Source organism: Sebastes fasciatus, chromosome 18 (genome assembly GCF_043250625.1).
Source record: "Sebastes fasciatus isolate fSebFas1 chromosome 18, fSebFas1.pri, whole genome shotgun sequence".
NCBI classification, from domain to species: Eukaryota; Metazoa; Chordata; class Actinopteri; order Perciformes; family Sebastidae; genus Sebastes; species Sebastes fasciatus.
The window spans coordinates 20,496,432-20,522,515 of NC_133812.1; the positions used below are offsets into that span (position 1 = coordinate 20,496,432).

The following is a 26,084-nucleotide window of genomic DNA, read 5'->3' on the forward strand; positions in this document are numbered from 1 at the left end:
AAGAGTAAGAAATAACCTTGGACTGCACACAGCTCCACACACACTACTACACTTAGCCAGACTCCTTAGTGTATAGAATACATTGTGTGGTGGTGAGTTACAGTCAGTGGACTGCTGCCCATCGTCACTTATCTCATCAGTGAGACAATGGGAGCAGAAAACTGAGATCTACAAGGAAAATATAATTATTCAAATTATGTATAACCCAAGTGTAAAAATATAAATATTGGGAAATGTCCCTCATCTGTCTTCTGGACACAGAAAAATGTAACTTCTAAACCCATATTTATAAATACATCAGTAAAATGATGACTATTTTTTTTTTTAAAATAACATGAGTGTATGAAATCATCCGTTTAGAAAGACATATCTGCCTTCCCCTGTGCCTGTGTGTGTCATTGCTCACCTCATTTTTCACAGAGCATTTTCAATCTCAAACACGTTCTCTGCCAGACTGATAATTCCACATGAACATTCATCATTTATTGAACTCCACTGGTCTCTGTGTAATTTAAAGTGTGATCGTGGGTGTGCGTGTGTCCTCATCTGAACTCGTGAAACGCTGCAGGGGGGGGGGGCGAGTCAGACATGCTGGGATGATCAGAGCCATGCAGCCGGTTTGGGGCTGAGTGCACAGCACAGAGGAATAACGCATAAAGGCCAACGAGAGAGCGAGGTATTATCCTTCTTCTCTCTATCTCTCTTAACTATCAATTTAGCCTGAACTAACTGGCCCTCTTCAAAATTAAATTGCCAGACTATTAAGTCTTTGATGAGGCAGTTTAAAATTCAGCCAATTATGCGGTACTGAATGAAAAACCTTTCTTACTTCCAATTATTTTCACCCAGGGTCTTTTTTTCATAGTTTTTGTATTGTGACAATAGCTAGTGTTCAAAGGTTTTTCATATTTGTCCACTGTAAATCTTTTGCTTCAGACACTTCTGCTCTGCAAAACACATAAAATAATGTCCAACAGTAAAACACAAAAAGTCAATATAAATAGTCTTTTCAAATGCAATACTCACACTGCTTTTACACCCTTTAAATGAATACAACTGAACAGTTATTATGCCCTTTCAAATAGAGATGTTCTGACATTATTTTTTCTTTTCCGATACCTGAACTTGCGAATCGGCCAATACAGAGTACCAATCTGATACCAGTGTGTTAAAAACTAAAATATCCATATCATTATTATAACAGCTCTATACTACTAACACTGAATGGATGTGATATGATTACTATCATTGTTGTACGGCCTGGCTCATGTTAAACCCTTTGTAAAACATGAACAAATACATACAGAGAATGAATGCACGAAAATGTTATTATCTAGTGTAGCCCTGGCAAACGTTGCACTCTCCGCTAGCACCTGCCCGATTGGTACTGTGCATGTGCAACTCAACAGAGATGAGAAAAGAAGTGAGATGACTCACTCGTTAACTACTTCCATCATCAATTTTGGATGCAGCGATCGTTTTTTGTAGGAGCTGATGATGGAAGTAGTGAGCTATCTCACTTCTTTCTCATCTCTCAAGAAAGATGTGTTGAGTGACACGTGTTGTCGTTGTGCCTGTGTAGCATAAATCAGCTGATAAATGATATGACAACGTGATATTGGATCGGTGCTTAGACTCAAGTACTCGCTAGGGCTAGGTGATATGGAGAAAATCAAATATCACGATATTTTTGAGAGCCAGCCCATTACACGCCGATACCCGAACCAGCATTTAGGCTATATCGGAGGTATTTACAATACTGGTATCAGAAAACAACTCTAAATTCAACTATGATGGCACTGACATTTCGTGGCACTACTCACACTTGTTTACTTGCTACTAGTCTGTTTTAAATTCATTCATCTTCACCTCAAACAAGCTTCATTTCAGATAACTCATTATGGAAATATTTGCAAAGACTGAGGGCAGAAAAGTCATTTCAAATACAATAAAATGCGGAAAAAGTGCAGAGATCTGGATACTTTCTACCAGTGTATACTAGATAGATATTATAATATAGTGATGGATGTCTAGGGCTAGCTATTAACAACTGCTGCTGAAACAATTAAGCAATCAACTGATTAGTTGATCGACAGCAAATTAATCTTCATCAACTTTGATAATGGACTCATTTGTCACGGAAAAATACCAAATATTCTCTGGTTCAAACCTCTGAAATGTGAGGATTTACTGCTCTTCTTTCTTTTATTTCAATGAAAATTGAATATTTTGGGGGTTTTGGATTGTTGATCTTAAAAAACAATACATTTGATGACGTTATCTACCATTTGTAGACGATTAATCAAAACAGACAGAATAATAGATCAGAATAATCGTTAGTTGCAGCCCTATTAGTAACATTATGAAACAAGCCTGAAACCCATCCAGGCACACGGTGCACGTGTTTTCAGCTCAATACAGCAAATTTAACCAGCTCCTGTTGTCTTGTTTTACTTCTCTGAATATTAAATATTGAAGATAATAATATTCATAATAATAATATTCAGTGAGAATCAGAGTTGAATAATAAAAAGACCAGGACCCAAAATACACACTAGGCTGTGAGCGGCAGCCCTGATATTATTCACCTGTGGCTTCATTAAAAGTGAAACATATTGCAGCCATACTTTACTCACTTGATCTAGGGCTCCAGTGGGTGAGTCATGTGGTTGGCTGTGGTCGGCCTTGTCCAGGGCTCAGAGCAGAGATAAAGGGAGGTAGGGGAGACTGGGAGGGGATGTTGGGATCAGTGGTGGGTTAACAGCTTGGAGACGAGATGATGGAGCAGTGGTGGTGTTGGGGTTATGGCTCCACGGCCGCTCTGTCACATGGCACCATCCCAGGTGCAGGGAGAAGCCTGCTGGCCTCTGACTGAGGACCGAGAACAGAGAAAAGAGATTGAGATTAAGAAACAGAACAATGTTAGTGTGCGATGCAGTAGATTTTTCCAGCACCCAAAGGTCCCCTGCTGTTATTTGCCAACAAAGGTCTGCCAACTTTTGATGGCCCTGGGTAATAGTGTAATGCTGGAATTGGACATTCAGGGCTACGTATATGAGCCAGAATACAGTGCAGAAATTGCAGCGTATGGAGGAAGAGACCGCCACAGCCGAGAGTCAAGCACCGCCAGCTGGCGAAGAATGGCGGTGCAATGAGCCCAGAGCATTCTGGTTGTTGTTGTAGGTTTTCTACCTTTTGATCAAAAGGGAATAGTACCACAGCCATTTCTCTCTGTTGTCTCTGGTCACCTAACACCAATTTCAACAATATTTGCGCCTTTCTTCTGCATAGACAGCTCAGTTTTATGAAAAGACCATCTTTCCAGTAGTGAAATACTTCTTTAAGTGACCGTAAAAAATTCACCGTATTTACAAATATGGGAACAAATTTGAATATCAAAGATTATATTAAGGGAGGAGACATCTGAACCCTGACTTGATAGGCAATATGGCAAAATAATAAAAACCCCTTGCTTAAGGTCAATTCACAATTTTAATAGATTTCTTTCCTGCAAAAAACTAAAGCATGACTGGAACATCATATTTTTTAGGACTGTAATAATAAAGTTCTACACCACCTGCAGGCTGTCAGCGTTTTCTCATATTCAAAAATACATGTATGTTATCCCACATAGCTTTAGACTGTCAGTGCAAGATGCTTCAACTAAGAAGAGCACAGACATCCACTTTAATAATCAGTACCAGAAAAGTCTCCACACTGATTCATGTGCTGCTGATGTTTGTGTTTCCTGACAAGACATCAGCCCGATATCCACAGACAGCTGGCTAGCTAGCCTCCCAGAAGGTAGGGACAGACTGAACAGTCAAATCTACACACTGTTCTGTCAACTTCCGGGGCTTCACCTCTCATCATGATAACACCTCGTCAACAAACACTCACCGAGAACACACAACAGAGCGCCGAGTCTGTCCCTTTCATTGATGCGTTAGTCAAATTCACTACTCAATTGAATAACTGGCAGCCGCATTTAACAACAGCAAAACTATGTAAGAACTCTTTTTACTATATAATAAATAATATATAAAACACTTCAGACTTGCACGGACGTGTAGCTCGTCTGAGCAAGCATGAGACTGTTTATGGGAAGTGGTTTAAATAGTAAGGTTTTAGTGAAGCTGCTTTTGTTTGGGAAGTACTGAGCATACGACTGGATAAATGAGACTTGGATTAAACTGCACGAGTTGTGAGAGTTTGTAAACGGATGTTTTGATATTGTTTTGCTGTTGTTAAACTTCAATTCATCAAGACTTTTCTCCATTTTATGATTCTTTGTTTACCGTGGAGGCATGAGAGAAAAGTTTACTTCAAGAATTCAAGGTAACACAGGGTGAATAATTGATATACAAATGATCATTTTGTGGGTGAAGTATTCCTTTAATAAATCAAAGATAATAGATAAAACTCTTCCCTTCACAAGTATCAGATAAGGATGATAAGGATGGTACTCAATCCAGATGTGAATGAGTCAACTGACCAGACCCTGCCAACATGTGTTTTCTGAATATACATCTGGAAATTGGCCTAATAGTGGACACCTGTACTTTACCTTGACCTTTTCTTCACCGTCAACACTGCTCAAGCAACCTTTCTTAAATGTAACAAATCTTTGCCTTTGAAGGTGCTGACAATAGACTATATATAAAGATGGACCACATGACAGCTCCCCAAAAGTGAAGCCAAAACATTTGGATCGCCCCTTAGTGGCTGGCTGCAGTATAGCTCATAAGTCCTGCCTCCTCCATGTTAGCGGATGGGACATGGGCCAAATTAAAAAGTCAAAGTACACGTCCAATACATTTTTCCCAAAGAGGGTTTCTGTCATTTTAGGTAGTTTTTATCACGCTGATGTTTGTAAAAGTGTTCATTTTTCCCATATCCAGGATATTTTGGCTTCACTTTTGTACAGTGGGGGGAAGTGGAGAGGCGTCGTCCATCTGTATATACAGTTTATGGCGCGGACATATTAAAGGGATCTTATCAAATTTCCTGCCAGTAAAGACACTTGTTCCCGTTCCAAGGTGATGCATTTGGAACAAGGAAGCCAACTTACCAAGTTTGTACTTCAAATAACTCACAAACCATTTCCTGTTAATAATACAAATACAATTTTATCAAAGACGACACAGCCTGCACTTCACACAGTCCTTGACTTCTTTAAGTTTCAGAGGAAGCTCCATCTGTCCTTCACCGAGTTTGGTCCAGCCACAGTCTGGGCTTCGGTAGCCCAGCTGACACCGGCTTGTTTTGGAACAGCGCGACAGTCTTTATGCCTCATCTATCAATGCTTGTAAATAAGTACAAGGACGGACTGCGTGACAAATGGTGCAGATGTGGAAAGGTCAGTCGGCTTATACAAGCACACGTTATAAGCCAGAAGAAGGTCAATGAGTGAGTCCAAATTTTGGAGGTCTGGTCTTTTTTACTATCTAATAGCACTTTGCAGTGTCATCGCGTTACAGCATTCTCAACACATTTCTGGTCTCACACCTTCTTACATAACAATGAAACAACGCCAACATACACACCCGTAAGAAAACCAGACTGAGCAGTTGTTGATTGTTGCTTTGTGACTGACCAACACACATTCAGGAGGAAGATCATCCCTTTATTCAAACCACTGCATTTTATATACTTGTCATCATTTACTGAAAGTAAGTATCTAAAAAAAGAGCTGCAGCAGTGGAACATCATGGAGCCTTGACTTTCACCTGTTTAACATCTGTATGGAAGAACTGCCTCAAGGAGGAGCATTGCATTTGGTTTGCTGACAGTCTTTGGCCATGGTAAATAGTTTTAGTAAAACTGGGAGGGAAGAAATTGAGGCAATATTTTTAATAGGAGACTTTGAAAAGACTTCTAAAAGACCAAAGTCTGACGCCCTCTATTATCTAAAGACAATGTGTCTAAAGTCAGAGTTTTTAGTCACAAGGACTATAATATTTTGCAAAGACTGGGGATCTTGCAGGGTCACTATTTACCCCTAGACTGCAGCTAGATTCCTTTTGAGATGATGTCACATCCTGCTCCTGGTGGAAATTTACAAGAAGAAAAACTGTTGTGAAAGAAGTGGACAGAAATTGCTGCAGCCTTCAAAATACCCGGTGAGTTAGTATAGCTAGCTAGCTAGCTAGCTCACCACTGTCCTGAATGGGGCACTTGCAACGTTAGCTACTGGAATGTTTGTTATTAACCAACGAGCTAACTGTACGTTTCAGCTGAAGATTACTGACTTAAATCGACACACGCACATGTGTGTATATATGAGAAAAAGAGAGAGAGAGAGTACAGATTTCTATGATTGAAGCCAGCAATCTTCAGCTGAAACGTACGGTTAGCTCATAGGCTAATAGCAAACATTCCCGTAGATAACATTACCTTGCAAGTAGTACCGTTCGGGAGAGTGGTTAGCTAGCTAGCTATAGCATATAGCTTATTCACTGGGGATTTTGAGAGCTGCAGCAATTTCTGTCCCCTTTTTTTTCCCTCTCCACTCTATCGTGTTGCAAATGGGAGGACATGTTCACTCCACAACTCCACCAGTTTCTCCCTGTTTACTTTTTAACCCGCTTGCTGCTTCTTGTTTGGTGCTGGAGACAGCGTGCCTATTGGTTGTTGACAATGTTCGCGTCATTGAACTTACGATAATATTAAACTTTGATTTTATCGGAACGTCAAGACGAGGAAAAGACTGATTTAAGACAGCTTGGACTAAGCTTTATGACCACCTTACACTAAACGATCGAGATCACGTGAGTGCGCCGCAACTCTTGCAGAACTCTTTTATTCCGACACTGGAAATATGTCTGCGATAGTGAAATCGCTTGAAAAGTCATTTGGTGTAAAGTCGGCATAAGAATTAGTTATTACAACATAACTAATGCAATCAAGAACTGTCCTTAATTCACAGAGATGTCTGTGATGTCCTTAGCTCAACGCGTACATTCATATTTTTCTCGAAACAATATCGAAACTCCGTAAATCCACACCTTGGCTTGCAGTCAGCGTGGAATCTTTTTTAATAATCTTGCACACTGGTTATGTCACCGGAAAACTGGTTACAAATTACATGTTTATCCTCTTGTAGCACTTTGCCACATTTAAGGCGACATTCTTTAAACGTGACAGCCTCAATCATGTCACGGATAATTATGGCTAATTGCTAGTTGACTACCTCAATAATTACAGCTTTATGCGTCCCATGATGCTGGTGGTTTGCTTTCATCATCAGGAAATTCAGTGGACCATGCCTTATCTTTTAGCATTTGTTTGTTTAAACATGGCACTTGACACTGGATGTTCAGCAAATATTTTCAAAAAACAAAGTGCACACACACTCAGCACTGTCCCTCTGAAAAACAGATCCATAGTCATCTGTCCATGAGGGATGAATTTGCACATCAATTTGACTTTTTTAGCCTGAGTTGGAGGGGTTACCATCGTCCAGCACGATTCAATTTAATAAATTTGACAATATAATCATGCTATTTTCAACTATTTGTTGTTGTGGATTACTTATCTAAAGTATTATTGTGTAATTAATGTTACTGTATTAACCCTTTAAAAACGGACCTCCCATGGGCGGTCGTGGGAGGTCGCTGTTTGCAAGATCCTTGATGTAAAATAAAAACCATAACAGCTAGAGCATTCATACTTTTTGCAGCAGAAAGCGAAGGCTTCTGTCTTTGGCATCATCACGTTGAACACTAGTAAACTATCAAAACGCCTTTGCACTTATTCTGCTCATGAAAAAGAGCATATCTCAAAAACTAAAACATGTGCATAGCTCAAATAACTTATGGAGTGTTGAGGAATATTTAATCTTTTGGATTAAAATGTTTTGTGTGTGACACAATTTCAATACTTTTGTCAATTATTATGGTTTATTGACTTATATAACATTTTAGCTTAAGCTGGACAGATTTTAGAGATATGAAGAATTTTAAGATACTCCAAGAAATGACATCACATAAGCAAAAATACTAATGGTGGCACTGGCACACCATTTCTATAGCAGAGCTCACAGGGTTAAACAGAGCAGACCTACATCCCATAATAATTATGAACATGCCCACAGCCTGAAATGTTGGTCTTGAGGAGCTGCGTGTTTATTCATATACAAACTGAAACCTGTACATTTACTACCACTTGACAACTTTACTGCTAATTTCTCCTCTGCTCCAATCAGCCAACACCTATCTGCTCTGAGCTCATCCACCTCTCTCTCCGTCGCTCCAACATACAGCTACGCCCACACTATGCTTATAACATGTGCATCAAACTATGTCAACACCCTACAAAAACTAGATCTGGCCACATCTGAAACATATATACAGGAAAATATACATTTTGTAGGCCTACAGAAAAAAAACACCTGCATATGTTTTGAGGAAGTGGATCAGCTGATTGATCGTGGAGGCGATGTTACCAGAAGAAACACTGTCTATCTATTCATTTTGAAAGAGCAATGGCTGATGGTGCAACTTCATCACTAAGCAGATTTATCACTCAGTCACTCTGTGACTCAGTGACATACTTTTGCGTTTACAGGGCTGGCCCCCGCTCTGCTGCGGTCCAGCCCAAAAGAGCGAAACCGTGCAGACCTTACAGAAGAAACGGGTTATGTAACGCAACATCAAACTATATCTATATAAACGGTATTGTCTCTAGATGGAAAATATATCGATATACCTTAAGCTGATATATCGTCCAGCCCTTGTTATTAGCATCGGTTACTAATTATAATTAATCAAAGGATCAAATGATTAGCCAATTAATCAATAAGTTGTTCAACAGAAAATTGATCTGCAACTATTTTGATGATCAATTCATCATTTTGCAAGCAGAAATGCCAAACATTTGCAGGTTCCAACTTCTAAAACATGAGTATTTTATAGTGAACTCAAAATGTTGGGATTTTGGACTGTTGGTCAGACAAAACAAGCAATTTGAATATGTCTCTGAAAAAGATAGCAACTTTTCACTATTTTCTCACATTTTACAGACAAAATCCATTAATTGAGACAATAATCAGCATTGCAATGCAATGGGTAATGCAGCCCTAAGTCTAGTGTGAAATGATATCTGACAGGTGTCAGACCTGTTCAGTATCGGCACATGCACTGATTAAATGCATTGTGATGGCGCATCACTGGTTTGTTTTTAATAAAATAACGAACAAACTCATAATTCCTCAACTCTGCATGACTGACAACAGAATCATGGAAAGCTTAAAAAAAAAAAAAGTACGAGAGAGACAGCCAATAGTGTAATGAGATGACAGGGCAGATGAGATAACAAAGGCAGATTTCTGCAGGATAAAATTGGTCAATTAAATGCTGCATGCTTTTTAATGTCTGCATATATACATACTTAAATAATAATTCAATCCAAATGAAGATTGAAACTATAACAGGAAGTTGTAGTAAAAAAATAAGTTGATTTCCACAGGCTATATATAAAAATCTAACGCACACACACATTGGGTTAAAATGCTAAAATATTCAATGGCATCATGTCATTAATGCTCTTTAACTCAATGTCAAAATTCTGTCAAGAATATGATGGGAGGAATGCAGAAATCACTCACCAATAGCAGGTTAACTGGGGTTTAAAAGTAATAAAAACCCTGCAGAGGTACAGTATCTCTCCTCGTCCTGATTTGACAAAGTATGGTACTTTCCTGTGTGAAGTCAGTGACATAATTCCCTTTGTGTGGACGCTGCAGTCATCACTCACGTTGTCACCAAACCTGTTTTTCCTTTACACATATTTACGCGTCAAGTGCAGCCAAAAAGTTGTGGTGCTGGCAGGCCGGTGACAACCACACCTCAGTGACCTGTATTACAGGAAGGTGGGACAGAAGAAGTACGGGAAGCTGGCTGGACATTTCTCTGGATATTATTAGAGGAACTGAACTGATTTAACCTACTGACTATATATATATGCTTAAGATTCCGGTATGACATGAAAGTGCATGTAATGCATAATCAAAACAAAACAGTAACATGCATCAAACTATGCACGAGTTACACAGCAACTATGCAACACAGTGCTACTACGCTTGCACAATTGCATATAGTATTTAAATAAGCTTCTGTTCATTTGTTTATCTTAATACACTTACACACAACATACAGAAGGTGAATAGCGAAAGGGCGTCACTTTTTTCAGGACCGAGGTTTATTTTTCAGAGCTTTTGCACCATGAATAAAGGCATCAACCAATCACGTTGTGCGAAACGTGTTGAGTTTTTATTACTCCTTCAACCTTGACAAAGGCAACACAGACCAGATCCACTCCTTACGTTTTTACCTTTCACAATAAAAGCCCTAGACATAAAATATTCGCAGGCAAGTATTTTGCATTTTCGTGTTATATATCCGTCACGCCTTTAGAGTGAGAGTCTACAGCCAAACAGGCGGCTCTATAAGGAGGAACTGTCTTAGTTTAGGGTGTTAGCAGGCTAACATATGCTATTTGGCAGGCCTGTCATGATAACTTCATTTGTTGAACGATATATTGTCCTAGAAACAATTGCAATAAACCATATTATTGTCATTGTAAGACCATTTTATGCCATTGATATAATAATAATATAATAGCTTAATTATGCAAGTACACCCTTTCAAAGAGCAATGACGTATGTACAGATTGCAATGTCTTATAATGGTCAGAAAACCCTGCTGTTTGCTCTGGCATCATGTTGGCGACACAATGGGCAACATCAAGGTCAGCAAAGATGATCACAGTCATGTCCATATATTGTACAACAAGTCAATATGGTGACAGGCTTACTAATTGGCACTAAACACAAGGGACAGCTGAGGCTGTTGGGAAGTATTTGATCGTAAACCAAAGTATTGGACAAATAAAATCTTTACCTGGTGATGGCACTAGAGGAAAGGTTGAGGGATCACCAACTTTATTACAAAGTCATCTTATGGGGAAGGTGACTGTTTGTACCAAATCGACTGATGGTGGAGTCCCTGGAGCCGCGCCTCTAGCATGGCTAAAAAGCATCTTTATTGTGTCACTAAACTGACGACATGATCTCAGGCGGACCTCTCCTCTATGCTGCTGTTCATGAAATAAACATGTCAACCAAGCAAATCAGCTTCTTCAATCAATAATCGCCACTGCAAAGTTGCAGCATCTACCGACACCAGAAAGTGTCACAACCATTAGATTCAAAAAGCCCTCACGTGGTAGTCTCTGCATGCACGTGCTTTCCGACAAATGTTGTCTCTACACCTATTTTCCGGCAGCTCTTTGTTCTGTGTTTTTTTTCCTTCTCAGGTTCAATTCCAGATAGGCAGTTACAAAAAATCAACTGGGAAACCCCGAGCCATTTACACACTTGGCATGTACTGATAACGTGTGCACTTCTAAACAAAAAAAAGAATTGTGTTGTCAGTTTTTCTACATATAGACTGGTGTTTGTGAGGATGGAGCGAGTACAATAGGGATGCTGTGTCTGTTACACCATGAGTGGGCGTAAAGTAAAGCAGCATCTACTAAAGATTGATGTAAACAACCAGGAGACTGGTGTGAAAATACCCGTGGTTTGTAAAATGGCTGTGAGCCTGCAGCCAGCATTTGAATATCTGGACCACAAACACCACATTACACTACACACAAAACAACAAGACCACCTCCTTTCCTCTTAGCGCTCTGTTTCCCTCTGTCAATAGCCACAGTCTAGACATCACCGATGCAATAGGTGTGCTGCTCTGCAGCCTTTCTGCTGTGCAATAAATCAGACTCCTGAGCAAGGCAGAGCCCTTACACACAGTATTCACCAGCATTGAAGTTCTCCATGATGATACACAGAAGATGATGTTTCAATCGTCTTCATCGTGGTCTTACTGTAGCTTCCACTCACCCCCAGCTTCTCCACACTTCCACCTTGCATTGCAAATCCCTCAGTCCTGAGCCAGTAGTGAGTCTAAAGTGGGCACTATATATGAGGCGAAAGTGAAATATGCATGGATATGGCATGTTTGCGACTAAAAAGATCACCACATTGTGCCTGGTCGGCTACACTGTGAGCTGGACTCACTTGTCAAAACTTTTCCCACAGTCACCTGCCACTAGTTAATGTCAGTGGGCTTCCTCAAGGTCTGAGAAGTGAAGCCAATGAGGAAGTGCCTTAAACTTGCATTAATTCTAATGCCCTGTAGGGGGCGACTCTTCTGGTTGCAAAAAGAAGTCAGATTGTATAGAAGTCTATGAGAAAATGACCCTACCTCTCACTTGATTTATTGCCTCAATAAAAATTGTAAACATGAGTTTATGGTCTCAATTGCTAGTTTCAAGTCTTCTTCAATACAGCATGATGTTCATTAGTAAATTATGGTCCAATTTAGAGTCAAATAGACCATAAAGCAGGGTAGAGCTGCAACGATTAATCTATTAGTTGTCAACTATTCAATTAATCCCCAACTACTTTGATAATCGATTAATCGTCATCATAATTCTCTGATTCCAGCTTCTTAAATGTTAATATTTTCTGGTTTCTTTACCCCTCTATGATAGTAAACTGAATATCTTTTGAGTTGTGGACAAAACAAGGCATTAGAGGACGTCATCTTGGGCTTTGGGAAACACCATTTTCTGACATTTTATAAACCAAACAACGATTCATCGAGAAAATAATCGACAGATTAATTGACGATGAAAATTATTGTTAGTTGCAGCCATAAAGCAGGGTGTGCTTTAGGGCGAGGCTACCTTGTGATTGAGGTTGCTATCACGGTGTTGTCCGGTCTGGGTGTTGTCCGTGTTTTCGTCTTACAACTTTAACCCTTTCACAGTGTGTTTTCAGTTCATGACAGTTAATTGTAAGATTTTGGTCAACTAAAAATGTCTTATTCAGTGTTTGGTTGTACTTAGCTCGACCCTCTCGTGTCACTTCTGGTTGCAAAAATCCAAGATGGCGACGGCCAAAAAACAAGATGAAGACGGCCAAAATGCCGAACTCGAGGCTTGAAAAAAACGTAGTTCACAAACCAATGGCTGACATCACAGTTACTAGGTCCACTTCTTATATACAGTTTATGGTTAATGTTTATGTGAGCTTTTAATGGGGCTGTATTTCCAGTTTGCCTTTTATATATAGTATTTCAATGAGCCAATTGTGAGACAAAGATGAATCAAGTTCAGGCATCTACAAAAGAAATCCTTGAATGCACAAGGGTCTACCAAGACCCTTTGAAGCTGTACAATGTAGAAAACAACACACAAAGAACATATTATCAATGTGTAATGGTGATCTGTGTGTGCTAATATATTAACTGCATTTAACTCGTGGCTCATATATAAAATAAAGAATACATCAAAATGTTTTGAAATACACGTCCCACTGAAATGAAATTAATGACACCAATTTAATCACTTTAAGACTGTTAATTGCTTTTCCAAGCAATGATTGATGGAGACCATTTTTAATAAGACAGGTCACTAATTTTGGGAGATCATCAAACTGGCTGGCACAAAAAAAAAAATTGTACCAGGAGTTAAATCATCTTCTTCCTGTGATATTAGATGTTGTCTTTGCTTAGGATCTTATTATCTAAAATGTATCATCTCCTTCATCTGAATCGTAAACTCCATCCTCCTCATGGAGAAACAAGCCTAACTGGCATTTGCACCTAATGTCGTACACAACAACCTTTGAGAGCAAGCCAAATTCAAAACTTGAGCCGTAGGGCCCTTCATCTGCTTTACGGATTCAGTAGTAAAAGCGATACCACAAAAACAACCAAAATGGTGAATGTGATGCCAAAATAACATATATGCAAGACAACTTTGAGTGCTGCCGACTGCAACTTGCACGGCAACATCTCAGTGAAACTTTGGTAGTAGTTTCTAAAGTATCTCAACGCCCACCCATTTAAAACCCAGACACATAGACACCTTTATGCCTCACTTCACAAAAAGGTGCTTACACCTCCGTATGTTTATTAAAGTGTTCGCTTCACATCTAAGGTGAGACACCAACAACTGTTAAACTTCCTCCAAATCACTTGACAACGTCCCGTAGGCTCAGACCTGATAATGTACCTGTGAAAAAAGTTCTCTCTATTGCTTTTTATCGCTTCCTAGTGTTATAGTTCTGGCAAACATGAATCAAAATCACCTACTAAATCCACAAAGGAAAGAAAAACATTTTGTTTTACTCTTCTTATTGTGGTCCGTCCTTGTTCAGAAAAATGGGGCCATTGGGGCTTGACTGTTAACTCACTCACAACACCACAACAACCGCGCTCTGTTTTCTCGCTTGCCCTATCAATTTCCTCATGTATGTGGTGTTTCTGTTTCTCTCATTCTTCAGCCTTTACCTTTCTCCTTCCCTCCCAACCCTCAGAAATTCTCACAGTCTGCTGCACAAGCCTTTTTTTTCCAGGCGAGAATGTAGGCCATTGCTCTGACAGCAGGAAGGCAGCGACGAGTCGAAGCAGCGCCGCTCCTCTCTTCTTCCACCGCACTCTGCTCGCTTACAGCAGCTGAAGACATGTATGTGTGTGTTGTTGCCTCGTATTGACTCAGAGTGCCAGAGTCGAGGGACAAACCACAGCATACAGCAGCCCGGGCTGCACAGGCTACACCAAGAGCTGATCGGTTTCAGCTTTGCAGAAACGAGAGATCCTGTACATCCCATTGCATATTATCAAAGATACGGGTGCTCCGATCAATTGGCCGATATTCATTCTAAATAGTTTGATTGTTGGTCTCCATTAAGGCCGATCAGATGACGCATCGATTTTGAATTTAAACGTTTTCAATACTCATTCACCTGCTCTTTAATTCGCTCTGAGTGTGACACAGACACACGCACACACACTTGCAGACCTCGCCTATGACCCCTCACACTGAGGACAGTTCGCCTCAGTTGACAGTCGCATTGGGAGCCCAGTCCCTCCCTCGCAAGGAGAGAGGGTAGAGCGAGCATTAAGTCCACGCCCCCCCGGGAATCGGCAAGGTCTGGGCGAGGGGTGCTGTCAAGCTCGCTGTCGGAGCTGCAACCCACCTTCACCCAGGGTCTATCCATGCCAACCCAGAGGCGGTTGCGGCACAAAGAAAAAGTTGCAGCATGACGTTAATTTACAGACATTGTGCATCCTGCGATCTGACTATTGCATGGGTCCGTCACCGTGGACAGCCGGCTCGTAATCTGCAGCTATAGAAAGGATATATTATATATAAATTATCAAATTCTGATAAAAAAACACACACACACACAGGCTACAAAACAGCAGAGGAGCAGAGAAATGGCTTCAAATAGGGCCCGTGATCGGATTTGCCGATACTGCTTCCCAGCTATCCGTGATCAGCCACCTAAATCCTGATAGGAGCACCCTTAATCAAAGATGACCTGAAACAGCACAGTTTATTTTATCTACACGCTCCGATTTCTGATAACACTGATCTGGCAGGACTACGTAAACCAAGACTCCCACGCTGCATGCTGGATCGAGACCAGAATCACCCCTTGATTAACTTAAAACTAGTGTGGAAGTGTAGCATCCACCCTCCAGTTCCCCCTCAGGTAAACACTGTCAGCTCTGTCAGCACTTTCACTGTTAACACCGTTAGCTGCTAGCCACTGGCTTGCCGTCGCCGTGTTGAGAGCCATTGAGAGGCAATAGAAATGCTTCCAATCCCAATTTAGCACCTTTAGGTCACTGTATCACCCAACAGAACGCCACGGTTGAATTTCAGCCATCATGCACGTTTTTTCATTGTTGAAAACAGGGCAGCTAATATTAGTAGCTTGAGCAACAAGTTAGCAGACTGCCGAGTGTTTCAATGCCGCCTCTCTGCTCCGCAAAGCCCCGCCCTCTGTGAAACACAGAGATCAAAAGAGAGGAGACAACCATGGCAACGTTGTTGACTCTACATGTTGCATGTTAATCTTAAATTGGATCTTAAAAAGAAAATGTCAGCAGCTTCAGTTTGGCTTCATGCCTAAAAGCAGGACAAACAACTCTCTATGAGGACAACCAAGTAAAGGCCAAGACACACCAACCCGACATCAAAGAACTAGCAGCGATGAAGGCGGACCTTTGAGTCGCCTCATGTTGCATTTCTCTTGGACAAAAAGTTGCACTCGAGCACACCGCAAAGACTACAGCTGATGGCCAACTACCACGTACGTTCTGCGCCTGCGTATGATGAAATAACTTTCCACACCAGCAGGCGGCAGTAGTCTGTATTCGTCATTCAAATAGGAAGACCGAGGACGGCGGATATACAAGCTGTTACGATACGTGCAAACAATACGAATACAAAACAAAGCGGTGTCTGCTGACCATTTTCACACCAATCTCACTCACCACTTAGCTTCATTCCAGATGTCGGTGTGCAAATATCTGTGTATTGGAATGATCTTCACGTCCGTTTCTCTTCTCGTGCACTGATTCGTTTAAGCTGAACATCCAATCTGAGTGATTTCTTTCAACAACAGGCACCGCCGATTCAACATGCTAAAATCGGCGGAAAAATTTTGTGCGGTGGAGAGTTATTGGGAAAGTGGCTGCATGTGTCCTCGACAATACATGCAGCACCGTGGCAGATACAGTAACTCTCCCGGACGGGTGAACTGGGGACTCAGTTGTCTGTTGTGCTTATACACTGCAGCTGACGCACCGCTGCATGCAACAAACTAATCTTGTCTGTTAGCGGTTAATAATCGGTCAACAAGGGTCGGTTAGCGGTTAAAAAATGTTTTCAAAATGGTATCATTTCATTTAGAAATATGATGAAGACTAAAATTAACAAAGTGTTGAACGATTTAAGACAAGTGACTAAAAACAAAAAAGCAAGATGCTGATTTAGAGATACGGATTCAGGTCACCTTTTGGTACTCAAGTATTAAAACATAAATATGAAAAGATAGATTTTACAACACTAAAAGGCAGACAATGACAACTATATATGCTGAGACGTTCATATCCTATCATCCCAAAAAGTTGCCACCCAGTGTGGCAGGTGGACTTCACTGCTCCATCTGCCACCACAGACAACATTCAGCAGTATTTGCTGGGTATTGTGACCAATAGTAAAAGCATCAGAGGGATATTTTCACAGGTTGGTTGCAGGTGTCTTGGAGTGGGGGGTTAAAACAAACAGCATGCTAACCTCCTCCAGCTCCAGCAGAAGAATGCTGTGACAGTGGCAGGCAGGCTGCAGCAGTGCTGAGTGCTAAAATGGCTGCTCGTTCTCCATACAGACACAGAGCTGAGCTGGGAGGAGGAGGAGGGCTCCCACTCCCAACAATTTGCCTCAAATGTGGCTCATCTTTAGATAGACTGTGTGTAGAGCTAATAAAGGAACTGCCATTACTTTCACTATAATAATAAATACCAACCACGTAGGATTGCTCTCTGAGACTTATAATACTCTTCTTAAATCATCATGCAGCAACAATTTCCTCCCTCATCTGCCTCCACATCATCAGTATGCACAAACTCTACTAGAGAGATGAAGGTAACTACAGCGCTTCAGCGTGTCACCATGATCTGGTTAACTGTCTTCATCTCTTCTTCGCATTGCAGTTGAATTTGGGGGGAAAAGAAAGTGCACCCATTATTGATATATATGTTTGCATGCATTGTTTGATCTGTCTTATATGCCGCAAGACAAATTTTAATGAGACAGCGTCTTTTATTTGAAGTTTGAAGAAGCGATAAAACCATTAGGACTATTTTCACTTTCTTATTACGGTGTTTTTGTTGTGTTGTTTACAGTCACAGGTTGTAATCGGAGAGATGCAAACTTTGAACTGAATAGCTGGGGCCTACGTTGAACTCTATATCCTGGCTCTTATCTGGGCTACATCTCAGCCCAGAGAGGCCCAGCTACAATCCTTTCACCTACAACATGTCTGCAATACCAATACTACACAAACGCACTACTTGCTATCAGCGAGCGTGCTCTAGCAAAAACAAAGTAGTCAGTTGCAACGTGCATAAAGATATTGAATTTAAAGATTTAAATTAAATGTTTTAAAAAGTAAGTATTTATTATGATACACAGGATCTCTGTTAAATTAACTTTTATATTAAAAAAAGTGTGTGCTAATTGCCACTGATCAAATTATAGTTTGATAGTAGTGGTGTCTGGGCATTATCCAAACAAATATTAAAAGGTGAAATCCATATGTAGGTTTGCCCGGCTATACAAATAAAACTGACATGACTTAACATCACATAAGGTCAAATAGCTTTGAGTTGTTGTTGCAGTTGTTATGCACTTAACTTGCATCACGAGTCTGAACGCAGCCAATGGAAAAGCTTTAAAGAAACTTTACCATGTTAAAATGGCTTCTACTGAATAAACAAAACAGATTTATGTTGTTTCAGCCTGATTATCAGAGATTTTTGTTTACATTTCAAAGACAGAACTCTTCACCATTCACCCAAAACCTTTCTGTGTTACCCTACAGCACTTCTAGCACACAAAGGCCACATTTCAAAAGTAATACTAATGCTCAAATGCCCTTTATAACCAAACTGTTGCAGTACTTATGATGAGTTTTATTTCCATGTTTGGAGTAAGTCATAATTTTTTCAAGGCTACTCACTCCAAACAATCAATAATGAAATTATTTTACTTTCTCTCATGCAAGAAAATCTCAATTTAACAAAGCTCTACATTGTCTCTAGAAATCAGTGCAAATTGGAGTTTAACATACGGGTGTCTGTTCCTAAAACAATTATGATGATTTTGATTTTCTTATTACAATGTTTTTGTTTTGTTGTTTACAGTTACAGGTTGTATTCAAGAGTCAGAAGAGTAGCAAACTTTGAACTGAATAACTTTATTCAAATCATTTAGATTTCAACACTAGTTAGTTAGCACTACATTGTCTTAGAAATCAGTGCATATCAGAGTTTAACATGGAGGTGTTGGTTCCTAAAACATAAGTTTGTATTTATATTTGTTGTTTGATCTGTCTTATATGCCACAAGATAAAAATTAATGAGACAGAAATTCTTATTTAAAGTTTCTGGAAGCAATAAAACAATGACTATTTTTACTTTGTTATTACAGTGTTTTTGTTTTGTTGTTTACAACAGAGAGTCAGCAGAGTGGCAAACTTTGAACTGAATAACTTTATTCAAATAATGTAGGTTTCAATGTTAGCTAGCGCCAAGTTATCTTAGAAATCAGTGCAAATCAGAGTTTAACATGCAGGTGTCTGTTCCTAAAACATGATAAGTTAGAATTGATTCCTCCCATAGATTTTTAAGGATGACACATTCATGTGTTCACTTGGTTGAAAAACTGTTGTTGACAATCAATATTTTGTGCTTGGAGTCCCTATCTTCACACTCAAAGGTGTTTAAAACAAATACAAGTTATGTCAGCTGGATTTCAGATTTTACATTAAACACCTTTAAACCGGTGTCACCCAAATCTGTGACCGCAGAGGGCCAGCAACGCATCAGGTCACCATTTCTGACGGCTGTCGTCAGAAATGGTGACTTTGTGTGTTGCAGGCTCTCTGCGGTCACAGATTTTGGTGCAACATCGACAACCAGGATCCCCACCACTAGCAATAGAAAGTGAGGTCAATTAAGGTGAATTTTGTCCATTTAATCCAACTGCATGTACTAGATCTACTTTAGAGCATCTTTTTTTTTTAACACTGCACATGAGTTATGTATGTGGGGTTATTTAACCAGAGGCTTTTTTTTAATTTAATGCAAAGAGGTCAAGACGTCCCGTTAAGTTTTCGCGTACAAGTAAAAAAAATCAAAATTAACCACAGCAGCGACACCTTGAGGCCTTTCGCAACCGTCTTACATAAGCAATGTGTTTCTATGCAGGTGGGGGTGAAGGAGCAAAATGTCCCAGCGAGCACTGCTGCTACACGTTATGTATTCACTTAAGAGAGAAGATGGTATCGTGCATTTGTTGCAACGCTATGTAGGAATCAACAACAATGAGTCAGGCGTGTGTTTTGGAGGGCCCAGAGCATATGCACCGCTGCAGCTATATAGTTTATAAACATCGAATTTAATTGAATAGATCGGCTCCATCGTCACTGATTTCTGATCCGGCTGTTTGAGTCAGTATCAGCCCGATATCCAATCTAGTATCGGTACATCCCTAAATCAAAGATATTAAAATACATGTATGTTTTTTAACAATTTAGTTATGTGTGTTTTCTGTCACATATTCGTCTCATTTATTATACAGGTACAGTGGGGTCACCATTTCTGACGACCTCGTGTGTTGCATGCTCTCTGCGGTCAGAAACTTCGGTGTAAAACTGACAACCAGAATCACTACCACTGGCAATAGAAAGTGAGGTCAATTAAGGTGAATTTTGTCCATTTAATCCAACTGCATGTCCTTGATCTACATTAGAGCATGCACATGAGTTATGTATGTGGGGTTACTTAACCACAGGCTTTTTTTTGCATGAATACAAAGATGTACTTTAAAGTTTTCGCGTACATGTAAAAAAATCAAAATGAACCTCAGCAGCGACACCTTGAGGCCTTTCGCAACCGTCTTACATAAGCAATGTGTTTCTATGCAGGTGGTGGTGAAGGAGCAAAATGTCCCAGCGAGCACTGCTGCTACACGTTATGTATTCACTTAAGAGAAGATGCTGTCGGTGAATTGTAGAAACGTTATGTGGAATATATCATCAGAAAATGTGACCCAACTTTTAACAATTTAGTTTTGCGTGTTTTCTGTCACATATTTGTCTAATTTATTATACAGGTACGGTGGGGTCACATTTTATGACGCAAGCCGTCAGAAATGGTGACCTCGTGTGTTGCCGGCTCTCTGTGGTCCCAGATTTCTGCGGTGACAGATTTTGGTGCAACACCGACAACCAGGATCACCACCACTAGCAATAGAAAGTGAGGTCAATTAAGGTGAATTTTGTTCTTTTAATCCAACTGCATGTCCTTGATCTACTTCAGAGCATGCACATGAGTTATGCATGTGGGGTTATTTAACCACAGCATTTTTTTGCATGAATGCAAAGAGGTCAAGATAAGTTTTCGCGTACAAGCAAAAAAACAAATCAAAATGAACCTCAGCAGCGACACCTTGAGGCCTTTCGCAAACGTCTTACATAAGCAATGTGTTTTCTATGCAGGTGGTGGTGAAGGAGCAAAATGTCCCAGCGAGCACTGCTGCTGCTGCTACACGTTATGTATTCACTTAAGAGAGAAGATGGTGTTGTGCATTTGTAGCAACGTTATGCAGGAAAAATCAACAATGAGTCAGGCGTGTGTTTTGGAGGCCTCTGCTGCAGTGAGGATGACATGTTGTCATGCATTTGTGTGTTTTCTCTGCTTTGCTCTTACCTCTTGTTGACGACTTGTAAATAAAAGATCCTGCAAAAGGGTATCCTGCTGTAAGTTGTCACGTTGGATGATTTAATTCCCATGCAACTTTAAAGCTTAACTTCAGATGTTGACTTTTTTTTTTAATGTTACTTTGGATTAATAATCTTGCGGTGAGTTGTGGCCATCATGTTGTCAAACCCAACCCTCCACAACTAGGTTAGCTTTGGAAACCAGACAAGTTAAGCTGGCTCGCGAACGTCAGCTTGTGTTGACAAACAAGCCTGCGTAGTTAAAATCACACACACACACTGGGAGCAACGGCTGCTAGCAACCGTTAGCTTAGCTTAGCTTAGCTTATCTAGCTAGAATCCCCCTTTTCTCTGCGTCCGTGCTTGTATCCCATCTGGTGGAGGTAAACCGTGAGTAACTCCAGAGTATTTACTTGTGTGTGTGGTATATTATCTGCGTTGCAATGACGGCGCCGCACTCGCGTTTGTTAAACCCCAGTAGTTGTTATCGCTGCTTTGGTCTCTGCTGCTCTTCTCCGCCATTTTCCAAATCTGCTCTCAACACAAACAAACAGGCGCTGCGCTCGTGCACGCGGACGGACGGAGGAGCCCGTCCATGCGCGTTCACGAGAAGGAGAGCAGCAGCAGCCTCTCTGTTGATGTGATGATGATGATGAGAGCAAGAAGATCTGATTGTTATTGTTATTATTAGGATGTTTTATATTAACATGATACAGAATATACATATATATGTATATTTATATATATATATATATATATATATATATATTATAGCAAGAAGATCTGATTGTTTTTGTTATTATAAAGATGTTTTATATTAACATGATACAGAATATACATATATATGTATATTTATATATATATATATATATAAATATATATATATTATAGCAAGAAGATCTGATTGTTTTTGTTATTATAAAGATGTTTTATATTAACATAATACAGAATATACATATATATGTATATATATATATATATACATATATATAAATATATTATAGCAAGAAGATCTGATTGTTATTGTTATTATTAGGATGTTTTATATTAACATGATACAGAATATATTTATATATATATATGTATATATATATATAAATATATATAAATATATTATAGCAAGAAGATCTGATTGTTATTGTTATTATTAGGATGTTTTATATTAACATGATACAGAATATATTTATATATATATATGTATATATATATATAAATATATATAAATATATTATAGCAAGAAGACATGATTGTTATTGTTATTATTAGGATGTTTTATATTAACATGATACAGAATATATATATATATATATATATATATATATATATAAATATATATAAATATATTATAGCAAGAAGACATGATTGTTATTGTTATTATTAAGATGTTTTATATTAACATGATACAGAATATACATATATATATATAAATAAATATATACATATATATATATTATAGCAAGGAGACCTGATTGTTAATGTTATTATTAAGACAGTTTATATTAACATGATACAGAATATATCTATATATATATATATATATATATATATACAGATTATTTATTATTATATTTTTTATGTATTATTATATTTTTAATTGTGCAACATAAAGCAGGTTTAGTTTGATCTATCTGTTAATAATTTGGATTTTCATGGATAATTACATAAGACGTGGAACATGAGTTGTTTCTGAATGTTAGTTGTACATGTTTTATAATGTGTATTATGTTATTACCTTAATTTATGTACAATATAATTGTTGTTATGAGGTGTAAGAGCCCTGTCTCCCTCGTGTCTGATACAAAGTGAATAAGACATTTTTTCTGTATATATATATAAATATATATATATACATATACAGTATATACATATAATATGTATATTTATAGATATAGATATATAAATATGTGTGTGTGTGTGTGTGTGTAGTGATGCAATGTGCAGGATCTATAGTGTCTGGTACATAGTGATGCATACTGTCTGATGCACTGTACAGCTACATAATTCATATGGGCACAGTATGTTTATAAACATCATTAGGTGGTCAGGGTCCTTGGCTTCACCAGAACAACACTGAAAACACAAGAACAACATTATTTAAAAAGACATAAATTGATAAATCTGTGTCAGTATTATTATTATTATTATTATTATTATTATTTAATATCATATTTATTTATTTTATCATTTATTATATTTATTCATTTGTTTTTCCTACTGTGTCTGTGATTGCTTAACATAATTCCATGTTTTAAGTTGCCAAATCGTCCATGTGTCCCACACTATCTCAATCACTTCACAGAGAAATGGGGGAGGGGTTAGGAAATATGGGTTTTAGGGATAACAGTGTTGCACAATATGTAAAATACCAGTCCCTTTATATAGTTGTACTGTTGTACTATACCTTCTGTGCCACTAAAAAGTTTGAACATAAATAGCCTACAGTATGTTTATGACCATCATTATGGTGTCAGGATCTTTGGCTTCACCAGACCAGCATTGAAAACACAAGAACGTTAGCTTTTTTAAATTTCTGGCTGGATTGCATTCACACTTCAAAAATCATAAAAGTGGTGTTCATTTGTGAAGATTATCTTGCTGAATAAAATGTGTAAGTATCATAAACATTTGTTTTCCACAGAGCTTTATTTTCTGCAGTAATCCAAAAGCCAATGGAAAAATCCCATTGTTTTTTTGTCGAGGGAACCCATGCAGGGTGATGCAAACTTCCTGGTTGGCATACAAAAATACGTCATACCTGCAGCACTCTATAGCGGCAACCCTCACTAATTGTTGCACCTCACCCTTTTTCGGTCTGTGCCACCCGCCACACACAGAAAACATTGATCGGTGCAGCTTTAATGTTGCAATCTGGTAGGATTTTGGAGACTTGCATAGACTTATCAGAGTATAGAGACTGTTCCTGTACTCTCTGTTACACTTAAAGACTTGTGCAGCTGTTTTGAGGAAAACAAATATGCAGTATACATGTTATATATCAACTCATAAGCTGTCTGTTAAGTCTGCTTCTGCATGTACATTGAGGATTGTGATGAAATTATATTTAAGAGGGAGAGTAGCGTGAGTATGGGCGTCTCTTCAGGAAGTATTCTGGGAAATACTCTGAGAAGTAATTACATTGTGTGTAATATGTTGATTGGTCACTTACATTCCTTCAGAGCTTGAAGAAGTCAAACTTCAAAGTTCAAGGTTATGACTCGTGAAAGCAGACGGGCGGATCTCTGTGAATTCTGATTTATTATTGTTTGTTTGGGCTTTAATTCCTTTTTCACATGTAATAATTGTTGGTAAGCACCTCATTAAAGCATGCCTAGGAAGGGTGGCAATGAAGCTGAAGATGAGTCACACATGGCGTGCATGCTTATTTTTAAGGTAATTGCCCAGATTTACTAAGTGAATGACGGCAAGCTTATTCACAAGATGCTAATTACCCACAATTAACTGCATTTGTGATTCGCTGCAATCTCTGTTGGCTTCATTCCCAGATATGTTTCACGTCACGGCTGAGATAACCTGTCTGTCGAGGAAGCAAAAATACCAAAAGTCTTCTCAGTGGAACAAAAACACTTTTTTGGAAGAAGTTCAATTAGCTATTAAGACATATTATTTTCTATAAACCATCATACAGCAAAGACTGTGAGGAGAGGGCAGTCATACTGTGAATTAATTCTGCAACCAACCAGAAAATAGATGCTGAAAAACACAAACTAAATGTTATTTATGTAGTTATTTATAGGCAAAGCTTATGCAGAACGGAGCAGCTGAAGAGCAACATGACATTTTTGAGATTATCTTGTGTTTTTGTTTGTCGATGTTTTTAACTGGTTGCTCCTGTTTAGAGCTCAAACTGATTGACATGATAATTGATTCATTGTTTGAGCAAAAATGACAAGCTTCTCAATAGACATTCACAGCAAACATGTTGGCTTGTCATCGCAGTAATTTATGACCTTAAATGACAGCAGTAGGTGTGGCAGCTCCAGGTAGGGTGATGGTGTAATAGACTCTCACTCACATTGCACATGTAAACACACGTGTAATTAATGACACTAATCATGGCCCTGTTGCATTCAGGTGGGTCCTGGTATTGTGCATGCTGGCTGTGACACTAAATAGAATGGGACCATAATTAATTTTAACAATTCCAGGTGTTTACCAGGCTATGACATGTCAAAATGACTGCTGTGAAAAGGGACTATTGTTCATGCTGACTCACTGTGACAGGACAATAGAATGAAATATCACTCACCTGTGTTTTTCCTACTCTGACAAGTATGTCTGCTGTGAAAAAGATGTATTGTGCGGATTTGCTGCATTTGTTTTCTGTTGTCTTGTGTGATAGTTAAATTAATATCTTTTAGTTTTTGACAGTTGAAAACATTATATTGGGCTTTAAGAAATTACAATACACATTTCTTCACTATTTTCTGATGTTTTATAGAAAGAACTAGAGACGATCTTGCGATGGGATCAACAACAGCTGCGACGGCAATGGCTCCTTCCCCACTTCCAGTCAATTCTCATTCCCAGGGCGTCAAATACTGAGGCTTTGTCATGGCCGTGGGTGTTCAATACCGCCGCACAAGGTACTCTTTAGCGCCGGCAAAGAGTATAGAAGCAAAGAGATGAAACTCTTGTGTTTTTTTTTTTTTTACAACACCCGCCATTTTGGACTGAAAACACTTATTATATTTATAAT

General features: G+C 39.0%; 1 protein-coding gene across 3 annotated transcripts in view; it reads right to left on the bottom strand.

The window, feature by feature from the left end:
- The window catches only part of ncoa1 (nuclear receptor coactivator 1), a 59,868-nt gene extending 37,948 nt beyond the window's left edge, over positions 1–21,920 (bottom strand). For all 3 annotated transcript variants that reach the window (XM_074614721.1, XM_074614718.1, XM_074614719.1), the window contains exons 1-2: positions 21,357–21,920; positions 2,637–2,871 (exon numbers count right to left, since the gene is read on the bottom strand). The gene's annotated coding sequence lies outside the window, so the exon portion shown is untranslated. The remainder of the gene's footprint in view (positions 1–2,636; positions 2,872–21,356) is intronic.
- Positions 21,921–26,084: the final 4,164 nt, after the last annotated feature.